Raw genomic sequence first — 20,733 nt, 5'->3', positions numbered from 1 at the left:
CCTGAAGGACACGAGGTGTGTCTCCACACATTATGTTAGTGTAATGTAAATGGATTCATGCTGAAAGACTGAAGCTAGAACACAAATTTTACACCAAAATGCTGCCAGTTTCAGAAGTGTGATGTCTTGATGCACTCAGCTGAGTGGTAGATGAGTGGCTTTTAAGCTGATCACCGATAGTGGAATCAGCAGATCAGCCCAAAGAAGGAAGGCAGGGAAAAGCTCTTTTTTTTAATGGATGATACAGTAATGTGGTTCGTAGAATGGTATATTGTGGGAAACCTTCCTGCCACTGCTGTCTCTCTGCCACCCAGTTCTTTTATCCCAACAGGCCATCCCTGAGATTAGTTTCTTATATATCTTTCCAGGAATATTCTATAAAAGCAACTTAAACATTCTAGTTTTCTCAGAAGACCTGGGTTTTACCCCTCTCAAAACATCAGCTATGTAACCATGGATATGTGACTTGACCTTTTGAGCCTCAGATTCCTCACCTGAAAACTGGGAGTAGGTACTATTACTCATAAGGTTACTCACAAGGTTAGGATGAGCATTAAGTAAGACTGTATTCAACCATGCTTTCTAAATAGAAAAGTACTATACCAACATCAGCGGTTGTTCTAATGGGAGCAGTAGCCAAGTACTAACAGTGTGGCAGAGGTTGGCTATACTCAGCAGGAACTCTGGGATCAGCAGCTGGTGATACTGGGGAAGCACCTGAGGCTGATTGAGGGAGAGAGAACGTGGGCCACAGGGTCCCCTGTGGAACGCCAATATGGCCCAATTAGGCATGAAATAGAGTCTGCCTGGTTTGCAAAGTCTGAACTTCGGGAAGTCAATGACACACAAAACCCACCATATTACCCATGTTCTGAAGGCAATCAGCAGGGTTCAAAGTTAGCTGTGGCTCTGATAGAGGCACCTTCTCCTGGAAAGAAGCCTACTTTTGGACAAGTGACAATGCTGGGTTTAATCCAAAGCAGACTTGGGCAGATTAGAGTATTCCAAAGACCATTGATAAGGACCTGTTCCAAAGACCATCCAGAATATAACTTATGACAAGGCTGATAACTCAGGACATATGACACAGGCTCAAACAAGGAATCAGAAAATTAGGACCCCAGTTGAATTAAGCTTCCATGTGTTTGCAACCTGTTGAGTGTAACAGCAGAGAAAGTAAGATAAATCAAAGGGTCATCGCAAAGAGTCCAAAAAATATCTTAGGTCTTCCTCTATCTGGGTTACCACCTTGAAAACAATCTACAGGGAGTCTAACCTAGGTTCTTATTGTCCCTTCAAACCAGCTTCAAAGGATCATACAGGTGGTGGAGTGGGGGAGACACCACCATTATCTGAATAGGATGTGATGGACAAAGCCCTGCCCGGGACAGATAAGACAGATGTGTACAGCAGGAAGACAGCTGGTAGAAGGTAGAGAGGAAGCCAGTTCACTGACTGGAATTCCTTTTGTTCATCTTCTGGTTTTGGAGAACTTCTACAGGCAACAAGATGACCATTTTCCTACCATGCTGAGGACTACCTCTCAGGCCACAGATTATGTAGCTTCAGTAAGCCTCTCACCAGGCCTGGCAATGGCCTGTGATTTGTCAATGACTGAGGAAGCACAAGTCAGACTCCAGAGATCTGAACTGACTATCTCTCTGCAGTCTCAGGGGCTTCCCTGGTGCCTCAGTTGTAAAGAATACTCCTGCAAGATGCAGGAGACATGGGTTCAATCCCTGGGTGGGAAAGATCCCCTGGAGGAGGGCATAGCAATCCACTCCAGTATTCTTGCCTGGAAGATCCCATGGACAGAGGAGCCTGGAGGGCTACAGTCCATAGGTTGAAAAGAGTTGGACACAACTGAAGTAACTTAGCACACACTCATGGGTGTTCATTTCACAGCCAAAATCAACTCCAGTTCCTGAAGCTGAGGAATCTGAGTCACTACCACTCCAGTCTCATGGGAACTTCTAAGAATAGGTTCAAAACTCCCCATCATGAATGCTGAAATGTTCCAAAATCATATTTTTCTCTCTGTCTCTCCCTCCTACTCTTTCTTATTCTCTTGAGATTGATTAAACAAGGAATTGAGGAAGAAACAGTAGGGTTGAAAGGGACTGAATCTGTGGAGGACCAAAGGGTGAAAAAAAGCCAAATTGTAGAGTTTTTTAAAAAAGAACTTTATCTTTTATTGCTTGTCTCTTAATAACTGTTTACTTTTTTTTTTTTTTAAATAGCTGTCTCTGCCTTCTTTTCTTCCCCAACTTTTTATTGTGAAAGTCTCATTTCTTCCCTTACAGCTCAGTTGGTAAAGAATCTGCCTGCAATGCAGGAGACCCCTGTTCAATTCCTGGGTTGGGAAGATCCACTGGAAAAGGGATAGGCTACCCACTCCAGTATTCTAGACTGGAGAATTCCATGGACTATAGAGTCCATGGGGTCACAAAGAGTCAGACATGACTGAGTGAACTTCACTCACTTTTTTTATTTCTTCAGCAGCCACCCCCCAAAAAAAGAAAAGAAAAACTTCAAACTCACAGAAAAACTAAAAAACATGTACAATGATATCAAAAGAGCAACCCATAAAAATAAAATGGACTTTATCAAAATTAAAAGTTTCTGCTCTTGAAGGACACTATTAAGAAAAAGAAAAGGTAAGCCACAGATTGGGAGAAAGTATTTTAAAAACACATATCTACCAAAGGACTTGTATATAGAATATAGAGAGAATTCACGCAACAAATAACCTAGTAAAAATAGGCAAAATATTTGACCAGACATTTTACCAAAGAAGGTACACAAATGGAAGATAAGCATGTGAAAAGATGCTTAATATTCTAAGTCATTGTTTTTGTTGTTATTTAGTCACTAAGTCATGTCCAACTCTTTGCAACACCATGAACTACAGCCCGCCAGGCTCCTCTGTCCATGGGATTTCCCAGGTAAGAATACTGGAGTGGATTGCTATTTCCTTCTCCAGGGGATCTTCTTGACCCAGATGATCAAACACATGTCCCCTGCTTGGCAAGTGGATTCTTTACGACTGAACCACCTGGGAAGCCCTCATAAGTCATTAGGGAAATGCACACTGAAACCAAAATGAAATACCACTAAATATGCATTGAAATGGCTGAAATAAGAAAAACTTACAATGTCAAGTGTTAATGAAAATGTAGAAGGACTATACTGTTGATGGGAATGGAAAATAGCACCAACACTTTGGAAAAGTCTAGAAGTTTCTCATAATCATCCCATTCCTCGATATTTACCCAAGATAAGGGAAAATTTCTGTTCACACAAAAATCTATATGCAAATGCCTACAATAGCAGTATTTATTAATAATTATAGTGCTACATTTAATACTGTGGTCATAATTAGTGTTGCTGCTGCTAAGTTGCTTCAGTCGTGTCCGACTCTGCACGACCCCATAGACAGCAGCTCACCAGGCTCCCCCATCCCTGGGATTCTCCAGGCAAGAACACTGGAGTGGGGTGCCATTGCCTTCTCTGATAATTAGTGTTATATAAATTATATTTATAGTGTTTATTCATAATTGGCTAACACTGTAAGTGATCCAAATGTCTTTCAGCTGATAAATGGACAAAATGTGGTATATCCTTTTTTCACTCAGGTTGTTTGTTTTTCTGATATTGAGTTGTATGAGCTGTTTATATATTTTAGATATTAACCCCATCAGTCATATCACTTGACTATATCAAATATTTCCTCCCATTCAGAATGTTGTTTTTTGTCTTGTCAATGGTTTGCTTTGCTGTGCAAAAGCTTTTAAGTTTAATTAGGTTCCATTTATTTTTGTTTTTATTTCCTTTGCCCTGAGAGACCGATCTAAAATAATATTGCTATGATTTATGTCAAAGAATGTTCTGCCTCTGCTCTCTTCTAGTTTTATGGTTTCAGGTCTTACATTTAGGTCTTTAATCCATTTGAATTTACTTTTGCATGTGGTGAGGAAATGTTTTAATCTCATTCTTTTACATGCAGCTGTCCAACTTTCCTTGCACCACTTACTGAAGAGCTTGTCCTTTTCTCCATTTTATAGTCTTGCCTCCTTCATCACAGATGAATTGGCCATAGGTACACGAGTTTATTTCTGGACTCTCTATTCTGTTCTATTGATCAAAGTGTCTGGTTGGAAGCTAGTATCATGCTGTTTTTATTACTGTAGCTTTGTAATATAGTCTCAAGTCAAGGAGCATGATATCTCTACTTGGTTCTTTTTTCTCGTTTGCTTGGCAATTTGGGGTCTTTTATGGTTTCACATAAATTTTAAGATTACTTCTAGTTCTGTGAAAAATGTCATGTTATTTTGATAGGGATTGCATTAAATCTGCATATTATTTGGGGTAATATAGATGTTTTAACAATATTAATTCTTCTGGACTTCCCTTTTGGTACAATGGATAAGAATCCACCTGCTGGTGCAGGGGACAAGGGTTTGATCCCTGGTCCAGGAAGATTCCATATGCCACAGAGCAACCAAGCTGGTGTGCCACAACTACTTAGCCCATCCTCTAGAGCCCATAAGCCATAACTACTGTTGGTGAGGATGTAGAGAAAGGGAAACCCTTGTACACTTTTCATGGCATTAAATTGGTACAGCCACTGTGGTAAACTATGAATTTTCCTCAAAAAGCTACATTAATTCAGAAAGATACATGTACCCCAATGTTCACAGCAGCATTATTTACAGTAGCCAAGATAAAGAAGCAACCCAAGTGTCTATCAACAGATGAATGGACAATTATATATATATAATGGACTATTAGAGCCATACAAAACAATGAAATTCTGCCATTTGCAACAACATAATGGACCTAGGGAGTATCATGTTTAGTGAAATAAGTCAAAGGACAACAAATTCTGTATGTTATCACTTATATGTGGAATCTAAAAATACAACAAATGAATGTATATTCAGAACAGAAAAAACGCAAAGATACAGAAAACTAACTAGGATTACCAGTGGAGAAAGAGAAGGGGGGAAGGGCAAGAGAAGGGTAGGGGATTAAGAGATACAAAATACTATGTATAAAATAGATAAGGAACAAGAAAATATAGCAATTATTATATAATTAAACGGTATATACTCAATAAAAATACTGAATCACTATGCTGTAACACCTGAAACTAATATAATATTGTAAATCAACTGTCCTTCAATAAAAACAAGCATGATACATCCATACAATGGGATACTACACATTGATAACTCCTGAAACATGTGAAAACATACATGAATCTCAAATGTATCATGCTAAGTCTCATAGGTTCAATGGTATCTCCCCTCCAAAAAATATGAAATCCTAAACCCTAACATCACAAAATCTGGCCTTATTTAGAAATAGGGTCGTTACAGGTATTATTAGCTAAGATGAGGTCATACATTTGAATAGAGTGAGCCCTTACTTCAATATCACTGGTAACTAACGCAATGACAGGCAACACACAGGGAGAACACCATGCAATGTCAAGGCAGAGACTGTAGTTATGCTGCTGTGAGATACAGAATGCCAAGGATTGCTGGTGACACCAGAAACTAAGAGAAAGGCATTAACAGATTCTCCTCAAGGGCCATCCAGAGAGCATGAACCTCCTGACAAATTGATTTTGGACTTCTAGCATCCAGAACTGAGACAATAAATTTCTGTTGTTTTAAGCCACTTGGTTTGTGGTACTTTGTTAGAGCAGCCCTAGAAAACTAGTATACCAAGTTTAAAAAGCCAGACTTAAAATGCATTTATATCACATTCTGGAAAAGACAAAATTATAGGGTTGGAGAATAGATCAGTGTTGCCAAAGGCTGTGGGTACAGGATGAGGGAATGACTACAAAGAGGCAAAGAGAGCTTTGAAAGCAATAGATATATTCTAGATCTTGACCATGATGGTAGTTACACTATTGCATGTGTTTGTCAAAATAAAATTTTACACTATGTAAATTTAAAATTTTTGAATTTTACTCTATGTAAATTAAACCTGACTCCCTCAATCCAAAAACCATAAACAAATGAAAAAACCTCCTACAGTAATCTTCTGTATACTTTATACCCAAATTCAATTCAATGACTGTTAATATTTGCCCATATTTGCTTAATCTATGCTGCTGCTACTGCTAAGTCGCTTCAGTCGTGTCCAACTCTGTGCGACCCCATAGACGGCAGCCCACCAGGCTCCCCCGTCCCTGGGATTCTCCAGGCAAGAATACTGGAGTGGGTTGCCATTTCCTTCTCCAATGCATGAAAGTGAAAAGTGAAAGTGAAGTCACTCAGTCGTGTCTGACTCATAGCGACCCCATGGACTGCAGCCTACCAGGCTCCTCCATCCATGGTATTTTCCAGGCAAGAGTACTGGAGTGGGGTGCCATTGCCTTCTCCGTGCTTAATCTATACATGTATTTTATTGTCGTTGAATCATCTATGTTGTAGACATCATGACACTTCACCCTAAATGTTTTATCATGCATCTTCTAAGAATAAGGACATTTTTGTGTATAAGATATATAAGAAACATAACAATTTCAAAGTATCATCTAATATAGAGTCTGTATTTCAACTTCTCAAATTGTAGTTAAGATGCGTTTTGTAATTGCCTTTTTACAACCAGGAACAAAATCGAGGTTCACATAATGCATTTGGATATTATGCCTGTTTAATCTTTTAATTTAGAATAATCTTCCCACTGTTTCTTGTCACAATCTTTGCGTAGACCAGTTGTCTTGCAGAATGTTTTAAAATTTCTGGATGGGCTTGATTGCTTCCTTGCAATCAATACTGTTGTTATCAAATATTCTTCTATCTCTTTATTTCTTGTAAAATAGAAGTTAGGTCTAAAGTCTTGATTAGGTTCAGGTTTAACTTTTGATAAGAAGAGTTCACCAGACTTCCTTGGTGGTACAGTGAATAAGAATCCACCTGCAAATGCAGGGCACATGGGTTCTATCCCTGGTCCAGGAAGACCCCACGTGCTGCAGAGCAACTAAGCCTGTGAGCTGCAACTACTGAGCCTGGGTGCTGCGATTACTAAAGCCTGCGTGCCCTAAAGCCCATGATCTGCAACAAGAGAAGCCACTGCAATGAGAAGCCCGATCACAAGGAACAGCAGCCCCTACCTGCCCCAACTAGAGAAAGCCCACCTGCAGCAATGAAGACAGTGCAGCCAGAAATAAATTTTTTAAAAAGATGATAGTTTCCTACCTTGCTTGCCTCCATGCAGACCTATTTTTCTGCCTTTCTCATACCATAAAGGGCTTGTATGGTCTGTGAAGGCCACAAATATCAATAAGACAGTTTGTCCTAAGGGGGATGAATGAATGAAACAGCATCCTTTATCAGCCAGTAAATAGTAACTGCTACAGGGAGCCAGGTACCATGCTAGGTGCTGGGGACACAGTAGTAAGCTATATGCAAACATGGTCCTGCTTCTAAGGAGTTTGTAGTCTAATAAGTGAGACAGAAATTCATGAAAAAAAAAATGACTAGGGATAAATGCCATGTGAGAAAAAACACAGAAAATTATAGCTCTGTATAATGGGGAAATCTTCCATAGCGGGTATACCATTTGATCTGAGGACTGAAGGATGGGCAGGTATCAAGGAGGTGAAAGTCAAGTAGGGACTGGGGAAGACAGGGTAGTGGGCTATAAGAAGTTCATTGATTGGTAGGACACCTAGGTACACTCACAGGCAATTACAATCTTCTTCAGTGGAAGCTATGAAAGGGGTCCATGCAACAGACTGGGAGGACTGGAGGCAGCATCCCTAAGAGAGTGATGTCTGAGTTTAGGGTGACAAGTCAGTGGAGATACACAGAAGAAAGGTGGGGAAACAAACAGCTAACTAGTTAGTTGTTAGAATGAAATCTCTGTAGGAATTTAGGTTCAAAAGAATGTTCGTATTCTAGACAAAATTTTAATCTGAGCCAGTAAAGGTTCTAGACTTAATTTCTGGTTTATAGGAAGTAAATTTTAAATCACAGAGGGACTTCTTTAAAATTAATTTTACCTTTTACAATTTATTATTTCTTTTACTTTTTATTTATTTTTTTAGCCATGTGGAATGTGGTTTATGGAATCTTAGTTTCCAGACCAGGGAACTAACCTTGTGTCCCCTGCAGTGGAAGCTTGGAGTCTTAGCCACTGGGCAGCCAGGGAAGTCCGAATCACAGAGGAGTTTTAAATCACATTGCCTTTAATTAAAACACCCTAACCAGCAAAGTTCAGAATTAGAGTCAGACTAAACCAGTGATCTTGTACTGTCAAACAAAACAACTGTGGAATCCTGGAAGAAAAGATGGCCTGGTAAAGCCCTTTACTCCATTTCGCTTTCTTGAATAGTCAGGTTAGGCAATGGCTCAAACTCATTTTCCCCTAGAATAAACAGCCCTGATATTATTGCTTCTAATATTAATTCTGATAATTTTTAAAATTATGTATTCCCTAAGCCACACAACTAACAATTGAATTCAATCCAAAGTTTCTGGCTCTAAAGTACTTGTATTTAACCATCATACAACAGTGCTCCCAGTAATAAAGGTACTGATACCTACCAAGGTGAAGGTGAGAGAAAGGCGCTTTCTGTAATACTGGAAAGAAGGAACAGATACTCTTTTAGCACAATAAGGACACAGCAGAAACGCCAGCAGGAGGTAAATTGGCCCAGTATGAATGGTCTGGTTATTTTTAGATGCTTGAACAGGAGGCCAGACCACAGTGGCCAGAAATTTCCATCCCCCACTCTGGCTCAGGAACAGAAAATGACTGTGCTTTTAAGAAATAAAAATCAGCTGGGATCTTTGGAGGAAGAAATAGAGAAAAGGACTATGGGGAAGGGGAATATGAGACGAGATAGGAAGGAGAGGTTGGGGCCACAATGTACTCTACATCAGTTAGAATATGATTCATGATCCTGAATAAAAAGATTCATTCACCACACTCCACAATTTTGTGTGTTCCTCAACAGCCAACTGGAAGATAGTTTTGTTAGGAACTGTTCCATGATGGGATCCCATTAATTTCTGTTAATGTCAGGCACAGTGCCAGGTGCTTCAGATACATTCATTACCTCTAATCATCTCAATGACCTACCAGACCTACCAGAAGGGGCTCACTGAGTTTTAGTTGCTCGTCCTGTGGTCATGTATGGATGTGAGAGTTGGACTGTGAAGAAGGCTGAGCGCCGAAGAATTGATGCTTTTGAACTTTGGTGTTGGAGAAGACTCTTGAGAGTCCCTTGGACTGCAAGGAGATCCAACCAGTCCATTCTGAAGGAGATCAGCCCTGGGATTTCTTTGGAAGGAATGATGCTAAAGCTGAAACTCCAGTACTTTGGCCACCTCATGCAAAGAGTTAACTCATTGGAAAGGACTCTGATGCTGGGAGGGATTGGGGGCAGGAGGAGAAGGGGCAGAGGATGAGATGGCTGGATGGCATCACTGACTCGATGGATGTGAGTCTCAGTGAACTCTGGGAGTTGGTGATGGACAGGGAGGCCTGGCGTGCTGCGATTCATGGGGTTGCAAAGAGTCGGACACGACTGAGCGACTGATTTGATCTGATCTGATAAGATCACAAAACTGCCAAACCAGAGAACTTTTGAAACTTCCAAGCTATCACACTCTGATAATTTTGTAAGATAACATAATTTTGTAAAACACAAAATGAAATGTTAAAGATATATACAATACAGGCATACTTTGTTTTATTGTACTTCACAGATACTGCAATTTTTCATAAATTGAAGGTTTATGGAAATCCTGTGTTGTCAGACAGTGGTCAGCTTTTATCAGTAAAGTATTTTTTAATTAAGGCATATATATTTTTTTAGACATAATGCTATTGCACACTTAGACCATAGTATAGTGTAAACATAACCCTTGTATGCACTGGCAAACAAAAAAATTTCTGTGATTCACTTTATTGTGGTATTTGCCTTATTGTGGTATTGGATTGAGCAAAAAGTTCACTCAAGTTTTTCTGTAACATGGCTCAGAAAACCCAACGAACTTTTTGGTCAACCCATATTTGCTTTATTGTGGTGGTCTGGAACCAAACTAGCAACATGCCTGTATAAGCTCAACCTTCTTATTACATTCAACAGGCACTGCTGTAAGTGTTTCTAACACTTTTCCTGAATGTCCGTACCAATCTTGTCACAGAATGTCACTGCTGCTGCTAAGTCGCTTCAGTCGTGTCCGACTCTGTGTGACCCCATAGACGGCAGCCCACCAGGCTTCCCCGTCCCTGGGATCCTTCAGGCAAGAACACTGGAGTGGGTTGCCACTTCCTTCTCCAATGTATGAAAGTGAAAAGTGAAAGTGAAGTCGCTCAGTCGTGTCCGACTCTTAGCGACCCCATGGACTGCAGCCTACCAGGCTCCTCCGTCCATGGGATTTTCCAGGCAAGAGTACTGGAGTGGGGTGTCATTGCCTTCTCCCAGAATGTCACTAGTAGGGATTAATTTCCAAAAATACAAACAGGTCATATAGTTCAACATCAAAACAAACAGACAAACAACCCAATCAAAAAATGGGTTCAATTCAGTTCAGTTCAGTTGCTCAGTCGTGTCCAGCTCTTTGAGACCCCATGGACTGCAGCACGCCAGGTTTTCCTGTCCATCACCAATGGGTACAAATCTAAATGCAAATCAAAACTATAATGAGGGGCCTCCCTGGTGGCTCAGTGGTAAAGATTCTGCTGGCCAATGCAGGAGACATGGGTTCGATCCCTGATCTGGGAAGATCCCGCATGCCTCAGAGCAATTAAGCTCGTGTGCCACAACTGTTGAGCCTGTGCTCTAGAGCCTGGGAGGTGAAACTACTGAAGCCCACGTGCCCTAGAGCCTGTGCTCCCCAACAAGAGAAGTCACTGCAATGAGAAGCCTATGCACTTCAACAAAGAGTAGCCCCTGCTTGGCACAACTAGAGAAAAGCCCTCACAGCATGAAGACCCACCACAGCCAAAAATAAATTAAAAAAAAAAAAAAAAGGCAAGTGTGTAAGCAGAAGAGCCAGCATTTAGGGGGGAAAAAAATACAAAGAGGTATCCCATCACTCTGGTCAGAATGGCCATCATCAAAAAGTCTACAATAACAACTGCTGGAGAGGATGTGGAGAAAAGGGAACCTCCTGTACTGTTGGTGGGAATGAAAATTGGTATGGTCATTATGGAGGTTCCTTAACAAACTAAAAATAGCACTACCATACGGTCTAGCAATCCCATATATTCAAAGAAAACTATAATTCAAAAATATTTGAATTAGATATTGAAGTGAAGTCGCTCAGTCGTGTCCGACTCTTTGTGACCCCATGGACTGTAGCCCACCAGGCTCTCCATCCATGAGATTCTCCAGGCAAGAATACTGGAGTGGGTTGCCATTTCCTTCTCCAGGGGATCTTCCTGACCCAGGGATCAAACCCAGGTCTCCTGCATTGTAGGCAGACGCTTTACCATCTGAGTTACCAGGGAAGCCCATAAAGTGAAGTCGCTCAGTCGTGTCCGACTCTTTGCGACCCTATGGACTGTAGCCTATCAGGCTCCTCCATCCATGGGATTTTCCAGGCAAGAGTGCTGGAGTGGATTGCCATTTCCTTCTCCAGGGGATCTTCCCGACCCAGGAATTGAACCCAGGTCTCCCGCATTGCAGGCAGATGCTTTAAAAGATATTAACGTTCACAGTAGCACTATTTACAATAGCTGAGACATGGACACAATTAAATGTCTATTGACAGATGAATGGATAAAGATGTGGTGTATATATATATATATGTATGTATATACACACACACACACACACACACACACAATGGAATATTACTCAGCCACTAAAAAGAATAATGCTATTTGCAGCAACATGGATGGAACCAGAGATTATCACACTAAGTAAGCCAAAGAAAGACAAATATGATATGATATCACTTATATGTGGAATCTGAAAAAAAAAAGATACAAATGAATTCATTTATAGAACAGAAATAGACTCACAGACATAGAAAACAAACTTATGGTTACCAAAGGAGAAGGGAGTGTAGATAAACTAGGAAGATGGAATTAACATATATACACCACAATATATAAAATAGATAACTAACAAGGACCTACTGTATGGCACAGGGAACTATACTCAATATTTTGTCATAACCTATAAGGGAAAAGAATTTGAAAATTTATATATATATATATGACATATACATACATATCTACATATATGTGGGCTTCATCCCCTGTGGCTCAGATGGTAAAGAATCTGCCTGTAGTGTGGGAGACCCAGGTTCAATCCCTGAGTCAGGAGGATCCCCTGGAGAAGGGAATGGCAACCCACTCCAGTATTCTTGCCTGGAGAATTCCATGGACAGAGAAGCCTGGTGGGCTACAGTCCATGGGATCACAAAGAGTTGGACATGACTGAGCAACTGTCACTTCACTTCACATACATATATATATGTGTGTGTGTGTGTGTGTGTTTGTGTATACACACACAAAATATTGAGTATAGCTCCCTGTGCTGTACAGTAGGTCCTTGTTAACTATCTATTTCAGGTGGCTAAGTGGTAAGGAATCCACCTGAAATGTAGGAGATAAGAGTTTGATCCCTGGGTTGGGAGGATTCCCTGGAGAAGGAAATGGCAAGCCACTTCAGCATTCTTGCCTGGGAAATCCCATGGACAGAGGAGCCTGGTTGGCTACAGTCCATAGGGTTGCAAATAGTCAGACAGGGCTGAACACACCGTTGAGGGAAAAAGCAATTTGCAGCATAATACACAGTGTGAATGCACTTGTGTTATAGGGATACATAAAACAATACTGTAAATATGGGCATATATGAAGATAGGTTCAGTTCAGTTCAATTCAGGCACTCAGTCGTGTCCAACTCTTTGCAACCCCATGAACCGCAGCACATCAGGCTTCCCTGTCCATCACCAACTCCCGGAGTCCACCCAAACCCATGTCCATTGAGTCGGTGATGCCATCCAGCCTTCTTATCCTCTGTCGTCCCCTTCTCCTCCTGCCCTCAATCCCTCCCAGCATCAGAGTCTTTTCCAATGAGTTAACTCTTCACATGAGGTGGCCAAAGTATTGGAGTTTCAGCTTTAGCATCAGTCCTTCCAATGAACACCCAGGACTGATCTCCTTTAGAATGGACTGGTTGGATCTCCTTGCAGTCCAAGGGACCCTCAACAGTCTTCTTCAACACCACAGTTCAAAAGCATCAATTCTTCAGGCTCAGCTTTCTTCACAGTCCAACTCTCACATTCATACATGACCACTGGAAAAACCATGGCCTTGACTAAACAGACCTTTGTTGGCAAAGTAATGTCTCTGCTTTTTAATATGCTATCTAGGTTGGTCATAACTTTCCTTCCAAGGAGTAAGCGTTTTTTAATATATGCAGGTCAGGAAGCAACAGTTAGAACTGGACATGGAACAACAGACTGGTTCCAAATAGGAAAAGGAGTACGTCAAGGCTGTATATTGTCACCCTGCTTATTTAACTTATATGCAGAGTACATCATGAGAAACGCTGGGCTGGAAGAAGCACAAGCTGGAATCAAGATTGCTGGGAGAAATATCAATAACCTCAGATAAGCAGATGACACCACCCTTGTGGCAGAAAGTGAAGAGGAACTAAAAAGCCTCTTGATGAAAGTGAAAGAGGAGTGAAAAAGTTGGCTTAAAGCTCAATGTTCAGAAAACTAAGATCATGGCATCTGGTCCCATCACTTTGTGGGAAATCAATGGGGAAACAGTGGAAACAGTGTCAGACTTTATTTTTGGGGGCTCCAAAATCACTGCAGATGGTGACTGCAGCCATGAAATTAAAAGACGCTTACTCCTTGGAAGGAGAGTTATGACCAACCTAGATAGCACATTCGCATCAGGTGGCCAAACTACTGGAGCTTCAGCTTCAGCATCAGTCCTCCCAATGAACATTCAGGGTTGATTTCTCTTAGGATTGACTGATTTAATCTTGCAGTTCAAGGGACTCTCAAGAGTCTTCTTGAGCACTACAATTAGAAAGCATCAATTCTTCAGCACCCAGCCTTCTTTATGGTTCAACTCTCAAATCCGTTCATGCTGCTGCTCCTAAGTCGCTTCAGTCGTTTCCGACTGTGAGAACCCATAGACGGCAGCCCACCAGGCTCCCCCGTCCCTGGCATTCTCCAGGCAAGAACACTGTAGTGGGTTGCCATTTCCTTCTCCAACGCATGAAAGTGAAAAGTGAAAGTGAAGTCGCTCAGTCGTGTCCGACTCTTCGTGACCCCATGGACTGCAGCCTACCAGGCTCCTCTGTCCATGGGATTTTCCAGGCAAGAGTACTGGAGTGGGGTGCCATCACCTTCTCATCCGTTCATGACTACTGGAAAAACCAGTTTTGACCATATGGACCTTTGTCAGCAAAGTGATGTCTCTACTTTTTAATACACTGTCTAGGTTTGTCATAGTTTTCCTTCCAAGGAATAAGTGTGCTATCCAAAAGTTGAGTGTGTTATCCAAAAGTTAAGAACCTAACTAAAATGCATCTAAAATGATGCTTTGAAGGAATCTGAACATATAACTATATAAACATACATAAAGTGTGCTTCTTCCAGCCCAGCGTTTCTCATGATGTACTCTGCATATAAGTTAAATAAGCAGGGTGACAATATACAGCCTTGCCGTACTCCTTTTCCTATTTGGAACCAGTCTGTTGTTCCATGTCCAGTTCTAACTGTTGCTTCCTGACCTGCATATAGGTTTCTCAAGAGGCAGGTCAGGTGGTCTGGTATTCCCATCTCTTTCAGAATTTTCCACAGTTTATTGTGATCCACACAGTCAAAGGCTTTGGCATAGTCAATAAAGCAGAAATAGATGTTTTTCTGGAACTCTCTTCCTTTTCCCATGATCCAGCAGATGTTGGCAATTTGATCTCTGGTTCCTCTGCCTTTTCTAAAACCAGCTTGGACATCTGGAAGTTCACAGTTGTTTGTTAATTGCTAAGCTTCCAGGTACAAAACTAGGTGTGGTGTTCCACCAACAAAGAATGGCCCAGCTGTTATGCAGCAACCACTTCTCCCCAGGGGACTCACACAGGGCAACAGGAACCAGCTGGGTCTTGCCCCTCCAGCAGTGATTCCTGGGCTTCTTGCCCACAGGAGGTGCAAGCTGATTCTCGCAGGGTCAGGTCCCCAGTGAGGTTTCTCCAGCTCTTCAGGGAACTTCAGAATCAAATTCCCTTAGCTTTTTGCTCAACTGCTCCCTGTATGTACAGGGAGAGGAAAGGGAACTGTTTATTAAACCTTTGCCTTACCTTTCCCCCTTTTTTAAAATTACACACATAAGCACAAATGAAGAGAAGGATCAACTTTTCCCACCTGTCTCAGCAAGGGAATTGGGTGGGTCTGATAACTTGCCCACTGGATACTCCTCAGCTTGAATTATCTGGTTAGTTATTACTTTCTTATTTACTATTTATTTTACTTACTTCATGATTGGAAGGGAGATTTTTCTCTAAATTCCCTATGGACCATATTAGAAGTGGTGGTACACTATCTAGCAAAAGGTTACATCTACAGTTTGATGGATCACACAATAAGTAACGAGAAAAGTACCTCCTTGATCTGAGGTCCAAAGCCAGGTGGACCTTCACTGCCCAGAGGATCTAGCACCTCATCTCTAACCCCTACCTGGGCTAGTCACTCCAGGTTAGGCTGGGGCTCCAGGGAGGAGTGAATGTTACCTGTCGCATCCACCTTCCTGGGCGCCACTCTTTGGCTGCTGTTGGTTGATAGCAAATACAAACCCTCTGGGCAAAGTTCAGTTTTGCAGAGTAACAACCTTCACCCCCTTCAAGTCACCACAATGTAACGCTGCTTTGAGGGAAGAGCAGGTAGGATTTTTTTTTTTTTTAAAGAACACTCATTCCTTCCTCCAAACTGCTTGGGGAACATGAATATGAATATCATGGACAAACAAGACAAAGTTTCTTTTTATGTTTTCCTCACTTTCCCTTCCCTTTCCAGAATCTAGGCCCTGGGGATTCTCTTCAGGAGGTAGACGACCCTTGAGAGAACATCAGACCTCACCTTCCTTCCCAGTCGAGCCAGAACGGGCACACAGTTCAGCTGCAGAAACTGCTTGCGGCCTCATCTCCTCAGGGAGGGAGGGAGCCTTGGGGTTTGCTAGGTTGCGCAGTCCCATGTCTGTTGGCAGTCACAGGTTTTCTGACTCCAGCTATGTTTAGCTTTGTTTGTCTTCCATGGGAACACAACTGATTGAGTCTCCCTTTTCTCAGCTCTTCATTTGCAACAACTCATCACCTAGATCCTGAGTCCCAGATGTACAGCCAGATATGATTCAGATTTGTAAACATCCACACCAGAAGGAAAGGCAGGACCCTTCCATGAAGAGGAGTGACTCTATCCATTCCTGGACTCGTGTTCCCTTTACACCTCCAGATCCAAAGACATACCTCTTTAATCTTCACAATTTCACCTGATTTTAAAGTTTTGGCTTAAAACCTTTCCCGCTGACTCCAGCCCCCTCCGACCTTTCTCTTTGCTGAAACTTTCATAGCAATTGTGTTAGCACTATTCAATTTAGCACTTAATTGGCTACTGACCTGAACTGCTTGTAAACTGCTTCATGGTTATTGGTTTTCAGCTTCCTGAGGAGTTCCTAACAGTAATAATAATGATAATAATAATAGCAGCAGCAAACATATGTGCCAACTCTATGCAGGTATTATTCCAGGGGTTTTCTACATATTGTGCTCAGTCACGTCACACTCTTTGTGACCCCATGGACTGTAGCCCTCAAGGCTCCTCTGCCCATGGAATTTTCCAGGCAAGAATACTGGAGTGGGGTACCATTTCTTACTCTTGGGGATCCAGACCAAGGGATTGAACCTGCACCTCTTTAGTCTCCTGCATTAGCAGGTGGATTCTTTACCTCTGGTACCACCTGAGAAGTCTTTTCTACCTAACTCATTTTATTCTCCCAATATGCCAAATGAGATAGGTATATTGTATTATTATTCCATTTTTACAAATGAAGAAACTGAAACACAGAGATGGTAAATAAGTTGCTCTAGCTTGCACAACTTGTAAATAAAAAAGCCAGGATCTGACCCAGGTCAAAGAGCCCTTGGGTCTCTAAAAGATATTTTTTAGATTATCTCCTAAGTTCTATTTATCCAATTGTATCTAACCCTGTGAATGTGATTTATCATCTATTTTATATATAAAAAACGTTCTCCCTATTTTAAGATGAGAAAACTAAACTTGCCTGAGGTCACAGTCAGGCCTGTGTTGAGCTGTGATTCAAACCTAGATCTCTCTGACTCTAATACTTTCTTTTCCCCTACTACATGGAAGCCATGGATTTGATTAATACTCAGCTCGATCATCACACCTCTGATGCTCCTTCATCTCAAGCACAATTGTGGAGACTTTTGCAGGCAGAGGAGGGGGAAGGATACAAAGATGATGGGATAAGGTCCCTCCCTTAAGGAGTTTACAGCCTCTGGGGTGGAGGTGGGGGAGATTCAGGTGCAGACAAGGAGGTGTACTAAAATGCCACAGGTGCTGTGACAGAAGGTGTGAGAGTTCCGGAGGCACAAAGTGATGAGGGTGGAATATTGAGGGATCCCTAGCTATCACACAGGCGAGTGTACTCAGACTTGTTATATAGTTTTTGATTGAAAGTTTTGTGATGATAAAAGATTTTGTGATAAACTCTGTTGACCAGAAAATTCAACTAAGGGTACCCTGAGCATACTGATTCATGAGGCTTCTGCTATAAATAATAATCCTTTCCAAATCCACTATAATTTGCTGCTGTTCTCTTGGTTGTCCCTGACTCCTTAAGTCTCAGGGAGTTGGTAGAGGAGCCCCTTCCCTAGTGGCTCAGACAGTAAAGACTCTGCTTGCAATGCAAGAGAGCCAGGTTCAATCCCTGAGTCAGGAAGATCTCTTGGAGAAGAGAATGGCAACCCACTCCAGTATTCTTGTCTGGAGAATTCCATGGACAGAGGAGCCTGGCAGGCTACAGTCCATGGGGTCGCAGCGTCGAACACTGAGTGACTTTCACTCACTCAGAGGTGGCGCAGATTGCCTTCTGGGAATTCATAAAACTGAGACTGAAAGAAAAACTCAGTGAACACATGCATGTCTTTTTTCTGGGAGAGAGAAACCATAGCTCTCGTTGTAAGACACCATGTATTATCCAAAAGTTAAGAACCTAACTAAAACCCATCTAAAATGATGCTTTGAAGGAATCTGAACATATAACTATATAAACATATATAAAGAGACAGTATATGTGTGTATATATGTTTATACCCCTTACTGTGACACGCATAGAAAGTGTCTGGAAGGCAACACACATTCTAGACTATTAACAGTAACTACTTCAGAGGAGAGATTTTTTTTAAAGCAAAAGACAAGGAACACTGAATTTTGGTTCTATATAATTCTATGCTGATTTAAAAATTAAATAATCTTTAATAATTTTTAAAGAGCATGTGCTTTTTTCAGTATAATAGGAACATTAAGGATTTTACCTATTTTCATTATTCAGCCTAAGTACCTTTTAAACTAGTAGTTTAATCTCTTATTCCACTTGCACAACTGAATCTGCATTTTCTCCCTTTCCATTTCTCCCCTGCCTGCATACTGTAAATCAACAGAACTTGAAACACTAACACCAGCAGGAAACAGAAAACTAGCGAAGAGCAGGTAAGACAGAAAAAGTCTACTTATAGTCCTTGGTGAGTAAAACATATAAATACTCATATTTTACTATCTTCTCCTGCATAGATTTAGTATTTTATTCTGATAATATATGTACTAAACTTGTAAGTTATTACACCATTTATCTAACAGGAAGCAGGATGAGGCAGATTCTTTTACAACAAAGGCTAGTGAGTGCGGTATGCAGTTGTGATGCGGTGAGAGATGATTATAGCTGTCCCAGATAAGGGAGAACTGACTCCACTTATATATAAATTGCTATTTCTCAAATTTTGAGATAAAAAGCTGCGCACTTTGCATCTAGTTTTCCCTTCTGCTAGCTAAATCACCATCTAAGATATTTGAAAACCTTGACTGGGAAGTTGGGCAGTTAAGAATTATGAAGTGGGAACTGTCCCACCGATGCCTATCTTTTATAGCATCATGTTTTCAGGAAAATATCCAATCATTTCTGAGCTGACTCTGGAAGCCTTACTTCTTTACAAGGTCCCTTCACTGGTTTAGATATTTATTGTGTATTTCAGAAAACAATATTTTCCAACATCTGTTTAATGTTTATTTTCCTTTAATAGCTATTATATTCTGTTTTCCAAATTTTCACTCAGGTCTAAAAAAATAATTTCAAGAACTACTAGCTTGACACGATGTCAGCAACTTAAGATTTCATATCCTCAATGTCATCCTTGGTTTTTCACCACCTGCTTGCATTTGGGAAAGATTAAATTAAACTAGGGGCTTCCCTGATAGCTCAGTTGGTAAAGAATCCACCTGCAATGCAGGAGACCCTGGTTTGATTCCTGAGTCGGGACGATCCGCTGGAGAAGGGATAGGCTACCCACTCCAGTATTCATGGGCTTCCCTTTTGGCTCAGCTGGTAAAGAATCTGCTAAACTAAACTTTAAAATGCTGTAATTTATTCTGAATCATCATTAGAATAACACTGGGGGAAGACAGGTTCTATACAGGAAAGAGGAGGCTATAATGGTTGAATTTAAGCCTCCAACGATTAAGCCCATAGCAACCAGAGCTTCCAAGATAAGGCAGTCCTGTGAACAAGGCCAAAGCCTTTGTTCCTTACCAACATGAAACCACTGAAGTCTGAAGCTTCTTTTCAGTGCAGTGTTTGGCCTTTCTGTACTGTTTCTAAACAGACTGAAGTTACAGTGCTTATGATTTACAAATGGACAATTTCTGCAAGGCTCATTTCAGGCTGAGGGTTGTCTTTATTTTGGCCCACACTTCCTGAACTCTAAGGTGGTTTTAATCCAGGATTAAAGAGGTAGGCAACCTAGTGGGGTCTGCTAGGACCTTTCTGAGAGTTTTCTCCTTCTCTGGTCCTTTCTCCATGCTAGCACTATCCCCAGGAAGATGTCCTAGTATAAGAAAGTTCCCCTTACAAAAATTTACAAAAAGAGGTTAGTACCAGAAAACACAGAAATTTCTCTGGTGGCTCAGATGGTAAAGAATCTGCCTGCAACGCAGGAGACCTGGGTTTGATCCCTGGGTTGGGAAGATCCCCTGGAGAAGGAAATGGCAAACCACTCCAGTATTCTTGACTGGAAAATTCCATGACAGAGGAGCCTGGTGGGCTATAATCCATGGTGTTACAGAGTTGGACACAGCTGAGCGACTTTCACTCACTCACTCACTCACCAGAAAATACAAAATCCAGATAATATCCAATAGGCAAGAAAGGGAATGATTAAGTCTCATATATTCTTAGAAGTAACACAAACTGATTTTTAACCTGATATTAACTGAAAAGGAATTTGTAATGTTTAGCAAAGTCTTAAAAACTGCACTCTGTACATCAATCATACCTCAGTGAAAACAAAAAAATAAAACCTGGGAAAAAACCTGTGTGCTCCACTTTTAGGAATTTATTTCAGGGAAAAATCAACTCTCTTTCTAGTCCTAGCCTTCTTTTTGTTATCTCTGTTTATTAGGTTGATGGATCATTTAACTCTTCTTACTGTGTTCTCTATTT

The sequence above is a fragment of the Bos taurus genome, chromosome 11 (genome assembly GCF_002263795.3).
Source record: "Bos taurus isolate L1 Dominette 01449 registration number 42190680 breed Hereford chromosome 11, ARS-UCD2.0, whole genome shotgun sequence".
Classification (NCBI taxonomy): domain Eukaryota; kingdom Metazoa; phylum Chordata; class Mammalia; order Artiodactyla; family Bovidae; genus Bos; species Bos taurus.
This window is presented reverse-complemented; position numbering follows the sequence as displayed.